Source organism: Macaca thibetana, chromosome 4 (assembly GCF_024542745.1).
Source record: "Macaca thibetana thibetana isolate TM-01 chromosome 4, ASM2454274v1, whole genome shotgun sequence".
NCBI classification, from domain to species: domain Eukaryota; kingdom Metazoa; phylum Chordata; class Mammalia; order Primates; family Cercopithecidae; genus Macaca; species Macaca thibetana.
In genome coordinates this window covers 42,060,334-42,070,431 of record NC_065581.1, presented here as the reverse complement: position 1 = coordinate 42,070,431, position 10,098 = coordinate 42,060,334, and the positions used below count along the sequence as shown (strand labels likewise).

Here is a 10,098-nt window from a genome sequence, read left to right as displayed (position 1 = left end):
CTGGCCTCCCATGTTATTCCTAAATAAGATAACTACAAAGATTTAAAAACTATGTACCTCCCTCACAATTTGCCCACAAGACAATTATTTGTGGGCCTCAAGATCTTGGCCCTAAAACAGTTCTGTTGATTTTCACCCTGACAGTGTAAACTGTTAGCTGATCTCCACAGGTGTAGGACAGAAAGTCATCCCTCTGCTCACCTGGGATGAATGCATATCTGATTGCTTCTCTGCCCTATTGTTTATGTAAAAATGCAGATTCACTGAGTCAGAGTAAATTGTGTATTCAGTGAAAAACTGATAGAGGACTCAAAAGAATGCAACCTTTTGTCTGTTATCTATCTATGACTTGGAAGCCACCTTTCCCACTGCCCCGTACACACCCACCCTGGACCAAATGTACATTGGTCCAGATCGAGCCAATGTACATCTTACATATATTGATTGATGTCTCATGTCTCCCTAACATGTATAAAAACAAGCTGTGCCCCAACCACCTTGGGCACATGTCATCAGGGCTCCTGAGGCTCTTGTGGGCCTGTCCTTAACCTTGGCAAAGTAGACTTTCTGAATTGACTGAGGCCTGCTTCCTGCTCTTCTCCTCCCCAGACGTTGGTCCCAGAGCGCTTTAAATCTCCAGTGCTAATCTGCACCTGACGCTGTGCCCAGGAACCCAACCTGCAGCACCACAGTTTTACAGTTTTTCTTTTCTTTGTTGTTTGTTAACTGTCAATAGCCTGTGAAAATTGATTTTCTATAGTTCATATAAGGACAATTTTTAAAAAATGTGTTTGATTAGTGTCATCTTTCATCAAACGCTCTGGAGTGATTATGGCAGCTCAGAGCTGGGGAAGGAGATGATCTGGGGGCTGAGATACCCTTTCCCCTCCTCCTCCCATCCCCATCTTCTCCTCCCAAGGCTTTACTCTCTCCCACCTTTGCCATAGACACCCCCTGCATCTCCATTCCTGGAAGTAAATCTCCATCTCTTTTCTCCTCTTCCCCTCCTGTCCCCATGGAACTCCCTAGCTCCCAGGCAGGCCTGGGCATGAAGCCTCTGAACCCTGGGAGCCGGGGGTCTTCAGGTTCTGGTCAGACCTCCAAAAGGCCCCCAACACTGTCACTCACCTTCAGCCTGTGCGTTAGCTGGGTGAGGAAGAGAAACTTCAGGCTGGGGAGGAAGTGGTAGAACAGAGGGGAGAGAGGAGAAAGAGCTTTTTATTTCATCATAGTTTCTTCCTGGACTTTCCCAGCTTTCCCCACCCACAGCCCCAGTGGGAGGGAGGTGGCCTGACAAGCGGGAAGAGGCTGGGGCCAGAGGAGCCCAGCAGGAGCTACAGAGTACAGGCTGAGGCTTTTCCAGGCCCGGATGTAGACCCTGCAGCTGGAGGGGGTCATATAGGCCAAGGCGTCCCGCTTCCTCACAGGCCTCCTGCTTCCTCAAGGGAGGCTTTGCCTTCCTCAGCAATTCATCCCCAGGGCCAGATCCTGCCAGCGCTGGTTCCCGCTTCCCAGGGGTTCCCCGTTCCCTCACTTTCCTCCCACCATCCCGGCTCAAGAAGAGGACCCATGACCTTGGAGGCCACACACCCGCTGTTGAGAGTCCTGCTGGTACTCCTGGCCTCAGGTGAGGGGAAGGGGAGCAGGGCCAAGGGAGGGGGACAGCAACCTTTGTCTTACAGGGTTGTTGTGAATATTCAAGGAGAATACAGACTTGAAGGGCCCAGTCCAGTGCATAGAATATGACCAGGGCTGTTTCTTTCACCTCTGTCCCCCTTCCAGCCCTTGACCGTGTACCTGTAAGAGCAGGAGAGCTATCCCAGAGTACTGTGGGTCTAGGGAAAGGGCACACTCTGTAGTTACCACAACCTGCGGCCTGCTTTGTTTTCTACCTCTGCCTGATGGTTTCCAGGCCCCAGCCACGGGCACTGACAGTGTCTTCCTGCCTCTGTCGTCCCGTCCCTTCTCTCCATCCACCATCGCTGCAGACGATGAACACTGGGCTCTTGCAAACCATACTTTCTTGCATCAAGAGATTAAATCAGAAACCAAGGGGTGCTGATCACCTGAGCTGAGAGATGTCCCTGAACTGCTTGTCCTTCCCCTTTGACATTTGACACCCCAGAGATTTTCCCTAAAATCCTGCTCTGGTATAAAACAGTCTACCTTTGTGTTCTTCCTTTGACTTAAAATGGGACCTATTAAAATGTATTTTTTAACTGGGAGAGTCATTTGTCAATGACATACATCAGTATACTCTGAGAGCTCACTGCGTCTCCTAGAGAAGGGTTGAGCTTAAGGACCTGAGACAGAACTGTTAAGGGAAGGGTACCAGGAGAGCTGGGTGGAGACCCTGCAATAGGGGACCAGATGGAAAGTCAAGGGATAACAGTTGCAAAAGGGAAAGAGACAAGGACTTGAGATAGCACCAACATTCCAGTTTTACAGAGAAAGAAACCGACGCTGAGGTGGAATGACTTGCCCTAGACAACACGGCTTGTGGAGCAGAGCCCCGACCACATGGCTGCCTACTGGTCAGCTGAGCCGAAGGGGACCTCAGGACAGGCTGGAAGCTGGGGAGGGCCTGTGGAGACAACAGGCATGACGGGAGGGATGATTTTCAGGGCAGGAGGTTGGTCTGGGCTCTGACTTTCCTCACCAGGCGGGTCCTTATTCCAAATCCCCCCAGTCAAGTCCATCATCCTGGGTGTGGCAGTGGCCGTTGTGCTGCTGCTGCTGCTGCTCGTCCTCCTCAGCAGCCAGTACCTCCAGAAAGCCCGAGGAAGAGCTAGGAAAGGTAAGTCCTGGTCACTGGCTCTGAGCAGACAGCCAAGTGCTTAGCCTTTTCTAAGGCAGCCTGAGAGCCATGAGGACAAGGATTCTTACGCTCATTTTACCAACCAGGAAACTGGGGCCTGAGAGGTAAAGTGGCCAACATCCCCTCGGAGCCCCAAATGGCTTTCCTCCTTTCTGCCAGAGCAACAGCCTGGGCAGCCCTGAGGGTGGTGGACCCGTCATCTTCTAAGGCTCCAGGTCAGCTCACCCAAAGTCAATTCAACTCAGTGCCAATTTGTCTACAACTAGGTGTGCTAGTATCCATTTTGGATCATGTCTTATTGCCATCTTTTAGGTTAAGACTTTTAAAACAAACAAACAAAAAAACCTGCAGCATCTTGTGTAAGATTTATCAGATTAGTCCCCTTTAATTAATGTTACCTCCTTTCTTGCTGTTTTATGTTGGTTGGTTTGTTTGACATATAGGTGCCGTGAGCTTAATAACCCTATACACTGCAGATGTTTCTGTTGACAAGATTGAAACATGGGAGTGGGCCAGAATTATATTGGACTTCATTGGTTTTAATTATTCAAGCTATGAAAATTCAAAGAAATCAGTGGGTTGTAAAATTTTATATATTTTTTTTTAATCAGTGTAAACTCAATTTAATGGATCACAATAGGATTTTTATAAAAACATAATAGAAGAGCATAATGTCATAATACTTTACCCATTTTTTTGTTAAACTTTTGTTTTAGGAGTGTGTGTGAATATGTGTCTGGGTGTGAGAGTGTATGAGTGTGTTTGCGTACGTGGTAGTAGGTAAATTGTGAATCACATTGGAGCTCCTGGTTCAAAAAATTGGAAAGACAGTACTACATATAATTTCATCAGCAAATAGATTATACTCAGGTCTAATTTTAAATTTGGAATTTTCAGTGATCTAGAACTGATAATTAAGTTTATGGATTTTATGCACATTAACCACAGACAGCCAGTTTGTTTTGCTCCTTCGTATCCCTGGACACCACTCTTGCTGGGTGCTGGGGACCTCCCCAGGCAGAATATGGCCACTGATCCAGCCCTGGCCTTTTTCCCATCAATGTCCTTTCTGCCCAGCTAGGACCCCAATATCTCCCTCATGTTTCCATAGGAGTTGGGTTGGGAGAGATTCCCTGCTTAACCTTGACTGTCTTCTTTGCAGGCAAGGGTGAATCCTACCATGTTTATGATGACGTCCAAAAGGAGAAAACCACTGTGAGTAAGAATGACCTTTCCCTGGGACAGCAGTACCACAGCTTTCCTGTGCAACTTTATTCCTGTCTTTTTAAATTTCCTGGCTTATACTTACTCATAGTACCTATTTCCTCTAAACCTTGACTCGCAGTGGCGACTACTCATTCTCCTGCTGCCTCGTGCATGGCTTATCTACGTGTTTCCTTTCTCTATGTTTCCCCATTCAAATTTCCTAGAGAAAAAGAGAAGTTGGCTAAACTAGCTTTGCCATTCACCCCTGTGGGAGGCAGCTTTTCATGTCTCACATGTCATGAACCAGCTTGTGGATTGGCTGCCATTGGTCCAGTCAGCTGTGGGGAAGGGTGTTACATGGCAGACAACATGGCTCCCCTAGGATGCTCTCCTAGCAGGTGCTAGAGACTGGGCAGTTTCCCTTGGGTAAGTCTGTCTTGTCTAAAGATCTGAGACTCTTGGAATCACAGAATTGCAGAATTCAAACGATCTAAAGTCATCTTGATCAACCCTCTGTATAACATTGGAATCAGCTCTACAAATAACACCCCTACCAAGTGCTCATTTAGCTCAGTGCTACTCAAACTTGAGTGTGCATAAAAACCATTTGAAGAGCTTGTTAAAACAGTTTCCTGGGCCTCACCTAAGACACTGTGCCTTAATACATCTGGCGTGGAGCCTGATGATGCACTTTTAACAAGCTCTGAGGTGATCTGGTGCTACTGGCCTGGGAACTGAAGGAAGAATTCACTGGACAGTGAGCACTTATCAAGTACTCACATGCTATAGAGCTGCTTTACCAGTGATGGATGACCTCCATGTGGCAAAGACAGCTACCAACCAGCAGGGGCCACCTCCTCCTTAAAGGGATATGAGGAAGGAGGAGCAAAGCAAAGTCAAGTACTTATCAACTAGAGGGCAGAAGGTTTGAGTCTGAGGCCTGTGATAAGATCATGGAGGAAATTTCTGGACACTTGCCCCCCCTGTTCCCCAGGGCCTACTAGGACAGAGTCCAGGTAGATAGGGTCTGGGACCCAGTGCCTCTGAGTAACCCAATTCTCGCCTCCTTCTGGCCATCACTTCCTTTCTGACCAAGGGCTATGAAATCCTGACAGATTGTGCAAGTATTTTATTGGTGCCTATGTCCTTGAGAGACCCCTCCCTTAACTGTCCTCTCAGGACCTCTAAGCCAGGTTGAGGAGTTCTGCCCCTGCCCTAACCCCCAGGCCAGATCCCTCTTCTCTTCACTGTCCTCCTGATTCAAAATCTCCTCCTACTCATGAGATTCTTATGACCTTGCCAGAAGGAATGCCAGGATGTGGGTAGTGCCTACTGCTCAGGAGTCTCCCTGGCCCTAGCCCTTGCCCTGTTTTTGCCAGGCAGCGTGTGGCGAGGGACCTTCCTTCCCTGTGGCCATCCACACAGCTCCATTAAAACTGATTTGGGCTCCCCTGCCTTGCGCAGGATCATTATCCAGTCTGCTAGCTGCATCTTACTCAAACAGAGTGGGCTGGGGGCTGCCTCCTGCTTGGCCCATGTATGTTCCAAAGGGCCCTTCTGGAGACAGGGGTCCCCTTTTTATTGTGTATCCCCAAGAAGTGACTTTGAACTCTGGGAACTTCAGGCCAAGTGACCAGAAGTGGTGTCCTGCTACATCAACGGGAAGATTGCTTGGAGTTGCAGATTCATGACTTCCCAATGGTGACCTTAAAGGTCCCTGATTCTAGCTTCTAATGGGACACCAAAACCCTGTCTACAAACCTCAGTAAGGAGTCATGAAGTCTCTGCCTCCATCTGTCAAAGGGCAGGGAGCTCACCATCTCCTCCTCAGGCAGCTGGCTTGTGAATGCTTTTGTCAAATAGGACTTGGCTTGTCCTCAGTCACAGTGAGACATCAGCCTTGTCCACAGGATGAGACAGAGATCGGCTACATTGTGGCCAGAAAGAGATGGGGATGGAGAGGAGAAGGTGGGAGGTTTGAGGCCTGAAGGGCCAGGCTGTGCGGATGAGGTCTTCCTCTGGGAGGAAGCTAGGTAAGCTCCTACTACTTCTGACTGTGACTGCTCTGCTGCCATCATCCACCTTCTAGGGTCCCAGTGTCAAGGATGTGGTTCTGTCCTCAGCCTGTGGCTCCATGGGGACACAAACCATGCAGGCCTATAGGGCCAGACACTCAGGCTAAGGGAGATGGGGAACAAGAGGGACTGGGGTGTTCTGGGTGTCACCCTGACTCCTGAGGTTCCAGTCCTGCCCTGCCTGTCCTAGTCTCCTCCTGCAAGCTGGATCTGACTGCTGAAGGCTAGGCAATTGCCGCACCGTGCCTTTCCACCTGACCTAGCTCTGTTTTGAGAAGGTCACTGGCATTGAACCGTGGCCTCATTTGACCTCTGGTCCTTCATAGTTATAGGCTCTTGACAGTGCCTTCGTGCTTGGTGTATATTTTAGACTACATGCCCACTGGGAGAGCCCATCTCCACCAAATGATCCCTCACTTGGGTTTCCTGTCTGCATGGGTCTGGCTGCAGCACCAGGAGCCACCCTCACGAACTGTCAAAACCCAAAGAATTTACCCAGACCTAGAACTCCAACGTTATTTATTTTTTATTTTTTGAAACACAGTCATTCTGTCACCCAGGTTGGAGTACAGTGGCATGATCTTGGCTCCCTGTAACCTCCGCCTTACCTTCCAGGTTCAAGCCATTCTCCTGCCTCAGCCTCCCAAGTAGCTGGGACTACAAGTGTGCACCGCCAATCCTGGCTAATTTTTGTATTTTTAGTAGAGATGGGGTTTCACCATGTTGGCCAGGTTGGTCTTGAACTCCTGGCTTCATGTGATCCTCCCGCCTCAGCCTCCCAAAGTGCTGGGATTACAGGGGTGGCCAACTCCAACAGTTTTGACTGATCTGTATAAATTACACAAGCATTTAGGGGTGGCTACTGACTGTCAGGCACTGTGCTCAGGGTTGAGGATACAGAGATTAATTCTAGTAAGACAGCATTTATGGAGTGCTTATGATGTGCCAGATTCGTTTTCATGGATTAATGGCTCGAACATCCCTGTAAAGTATTTTACATATATAGATATTGTGGCACAGAGAGGTTAATTCCCTGAATTCACATAGTTAGTAAATGACGAATTCTAAACTCTGAAGTTTTAACCACTATGCTTCTGGGTCCCTGTTCTTTTAAAGATTTCGTGTGTGTGTGTGTGTGTATGTGTGTGTGTGTGTATATGTGTGTGTGTTGGGGAGATGCATGGAAAAACAATGACAATATAAAGCACTTATGGCTACAGCTAGAGGAATGTTGAAGGTGCCAGAGGAGGATGGAGAGGATGGAGGAAGCATGACCTTTCCTGACACAAGCCTCCAGGAGGCAAGAGGGGAGAGCAGGGGTGCAGCTGACTCAGCTGGGGAGTTCAAGGGACGAGATTCCCAATTAACCAGTGGCCCCAGACAGGAGGATGTGGGTTCCTCCTCCCCACCCTGCCCCAGGGAAAGAGCTACTCCTGCTACCATCAAAGGCCCGAAGGCACCTTTCCAAAGCTGTGACCTCAGGAATGTACACCTTTTCCTTATCTCAGTATTGGGACATCCTTGTCTACCTCAGGCCCCACAGGAGGGAGATGTGAGGAGAACCAGGACAGGATGGAGAGGGAGAGCTGGCCCTTGACCTTTGGAGTCCCCAGGAGGCTTCAGGCCTATTGTGCATGGCTGATTGTGTAAGCAGCCTTCTTCTGCCTGCGGGTCGTTCTTCAGGCCACACAGTGGGCCCTCCCTGCACTTCATCTGCCTATGCTCTTGACGCATATGACACAATAAGAAAAGATTTTATTCACCAACCTGCGTATTTGACCTTTGGGTGGTTGTTTCAAACTACTGTTTTAAGATAGCTCATTATGCAGCGACAAACAATCAAAATAAATAGCCAAGACAAATGTGAAGAACAAGGCTATAGGGAAAGGAGATGGCTTTACCCCACCAGAAACCAAAACTTACTACGAAATCATAGTAATTACCATGCAATCCTGGAATAGAAAACTGGCAAAGGCAACAGAATCAAGAAGCGAGGAACAGATCCATGTATATGGCAACTAGATATTTGACAGAGCAGGCATTATGAATCAGGTGGAAAGAAGAGAATATTTAATGCTGCTGATACAACAGTCTAGCCATGTGGGGAAAAACATAAAATTAGATTCCTACCTTATGTCTTATGCAAAAATAAATTCCAGGTGGGTTATCAACCTAAATGTGAATAGCCCAACAATAAAATGTTTAGACAAAAAATATGAGTTGTTTATGACTTCAGGGACCAGAATGATTTCTTTTTTCTTTTTTTTTTTTTTTTTTTTTTAAGACGGAGTCTCGCTCTGTTGCCCAGGCTGGAGTGCAGTGGCCAGATCTTGGCTCACTGCAAGCTCCGCCTCCTAGGTTTATGCCATTCTCCTGCCTCAGCCTCCCCAGTAGCTGGGACTCTGGGACTACAGGCGCCCACCACCACGCCCGGCTAGTTTTTTTGTATTTTTTAGTAGAGACGGGGTTTCACCGTGTTAGCCAGGATGGTCTTGATCTCCTGACCTTATGATCCGCCTGCCTCGGCCTCCCAAAGTGCTGGGATTACAGGCTTGAGCCACTGTGCCCGGCCCAGAATGATTTCTTAAGCAAGATCAGGAGCAATAGTACTCACCTGTAATCCCAACACTTTGGGAGGCTGAAGCCGGTGGATCACTTGAGGCCAGAAGTTTGAGACCAGCCTGGACAACATGGCAAAACCTCATCTCTACTAAAAATACAAAAATTAGCTGGGCATGGTGGTGTGTGGCTGTAATTCCAGCTACTTGTGAGGCTGATGCATGAGAATCACTTGAACTTGGGAGGTAGAGGTTGCAGTGAGCCGAGATTACACCACTGCACTCCAGCCTGGGTGAAAAAACACAAACCATAAAGGGTAAAATGATATGACATATCTGGCTATATTAAAATTGAAAACTTTGGTCCAAAGAAGATACCAGAAACAAAGTGAAAGGATGAGCCACCGACAGGGAGAGGCATTTGCAATGCATAGAACTGATTAAAGATTAGTGGCCAAAATTTATGAAGAACTCATTCAAATCTATAAAAAGGACAAACCACTTTCAATTGACCTATAGGGAGAAACAAAACACAGAAAGTTTAAAAACCAAAGGCACATAGATAATGTGTAACTTCACTAGTAATCAGAAGAATTCAAATCTCAGCTAGATGCAATTATATACGGATTGGTAGGGGGTTTCAAATATGCCTGAAATTATTTATTTAATATACATAATATATATTTATACACAAACGCACACACACACACATAGTCAGAGAGAGAGATGACCTCACATTTTCCAATTCCAAGGAGTCTATGGTAATAATCACAGAAAAAACATATATAGTTCCATGGATGCATTTAGGTAGCCCAGTGGCATTTGTTCTGTAAAATGCATATAAAATCACTTTAGGTATGTGTTGATTGATATCAGGTTTCTATTACATCAGTGATTTATGCAACATGGAGGCAATAACACATGGGAACAGGGAAAAATTTAAACATGGCACTATATACAAATTTTAGTGTTAAGTATGTTTACTATAAAATTCCACCTAATAAATTCCACCTAATAATAGGTAATAATAAATTCCACCTAATAATAAAGAGATAACAAACTTTTCATCTCCTAGGTTTGAACCACTTTTGTTTTTTTCCCTTCATTTTCAAATACAGCAAAATATTAAGGATTGACAAAACTGAGTAATAGGTACAAGTATTATATTATTCTCTATACTTCCCCGTGTGCTTAAAATATTTCTAATTAAAAACAAAACAAAACAAAACAGCCATTGCAAAAGTCCACACAAGAGCCATAGCCCAGGGTGCTGTCACTTGAGGAAGAGAGAGTGGCACTGAAGAGAGGACTTAAGGTGCCACCACCTGGCTTGAGAATAGAGACGGCCACGAGGATAGCAGAAGCGTGGGGATGGATGTGGGGGAAAGAGGAGTGATGGTCTTCTGTCTGGCGTAGCTGGTGAGAAAGAGGGAAGAATTGA

The 10,098-nt window shown here is 46.8% G+C and overlaps 3 protein-coding genes across 3 annotated transcripts in view; 2 read left to right on the top strand and 1 right to left on the bottom strand.

The window, feature by feature from the left end:
* OARD1 (O-acyl-ADP-ribose deacylase 1) overlaps positions 1–10,098 on the top strand; it is a 449,744-nt gene that overhangs the window by 323,686 nt on the left and 115,960 nt on the right. The gene's annotated exons all lie outside the window — the stretch shown is intronic.
* Positions 1–10,098, bottom strand: part of TOMM6 (translocase of outer mitochondrial membrane 6) — a 657,333-nt gene that overhangs the window by 614,810 nt on the left and 32,425 nt on the right. The window lies entirely within an intron of this gene.
* Positions 1,284–10,098, top strand: part of TREM2 (triggering receptor expressed on myeloid cells 2) — a 33,375-nt gene continuing 24,560 nt past the window's right edge. Inside the window, exons 1-2 of the mRNA XM_050789490.1 lie at positions 1,284–1,627; positions 3,981–4,033. The gene's annotated coding sequence lies outside the window, so the exon portion shown is untranslated. The remainder of the gene's footprint in view (positions 1,628–3,980; positions 4,034–10,098) is intronic.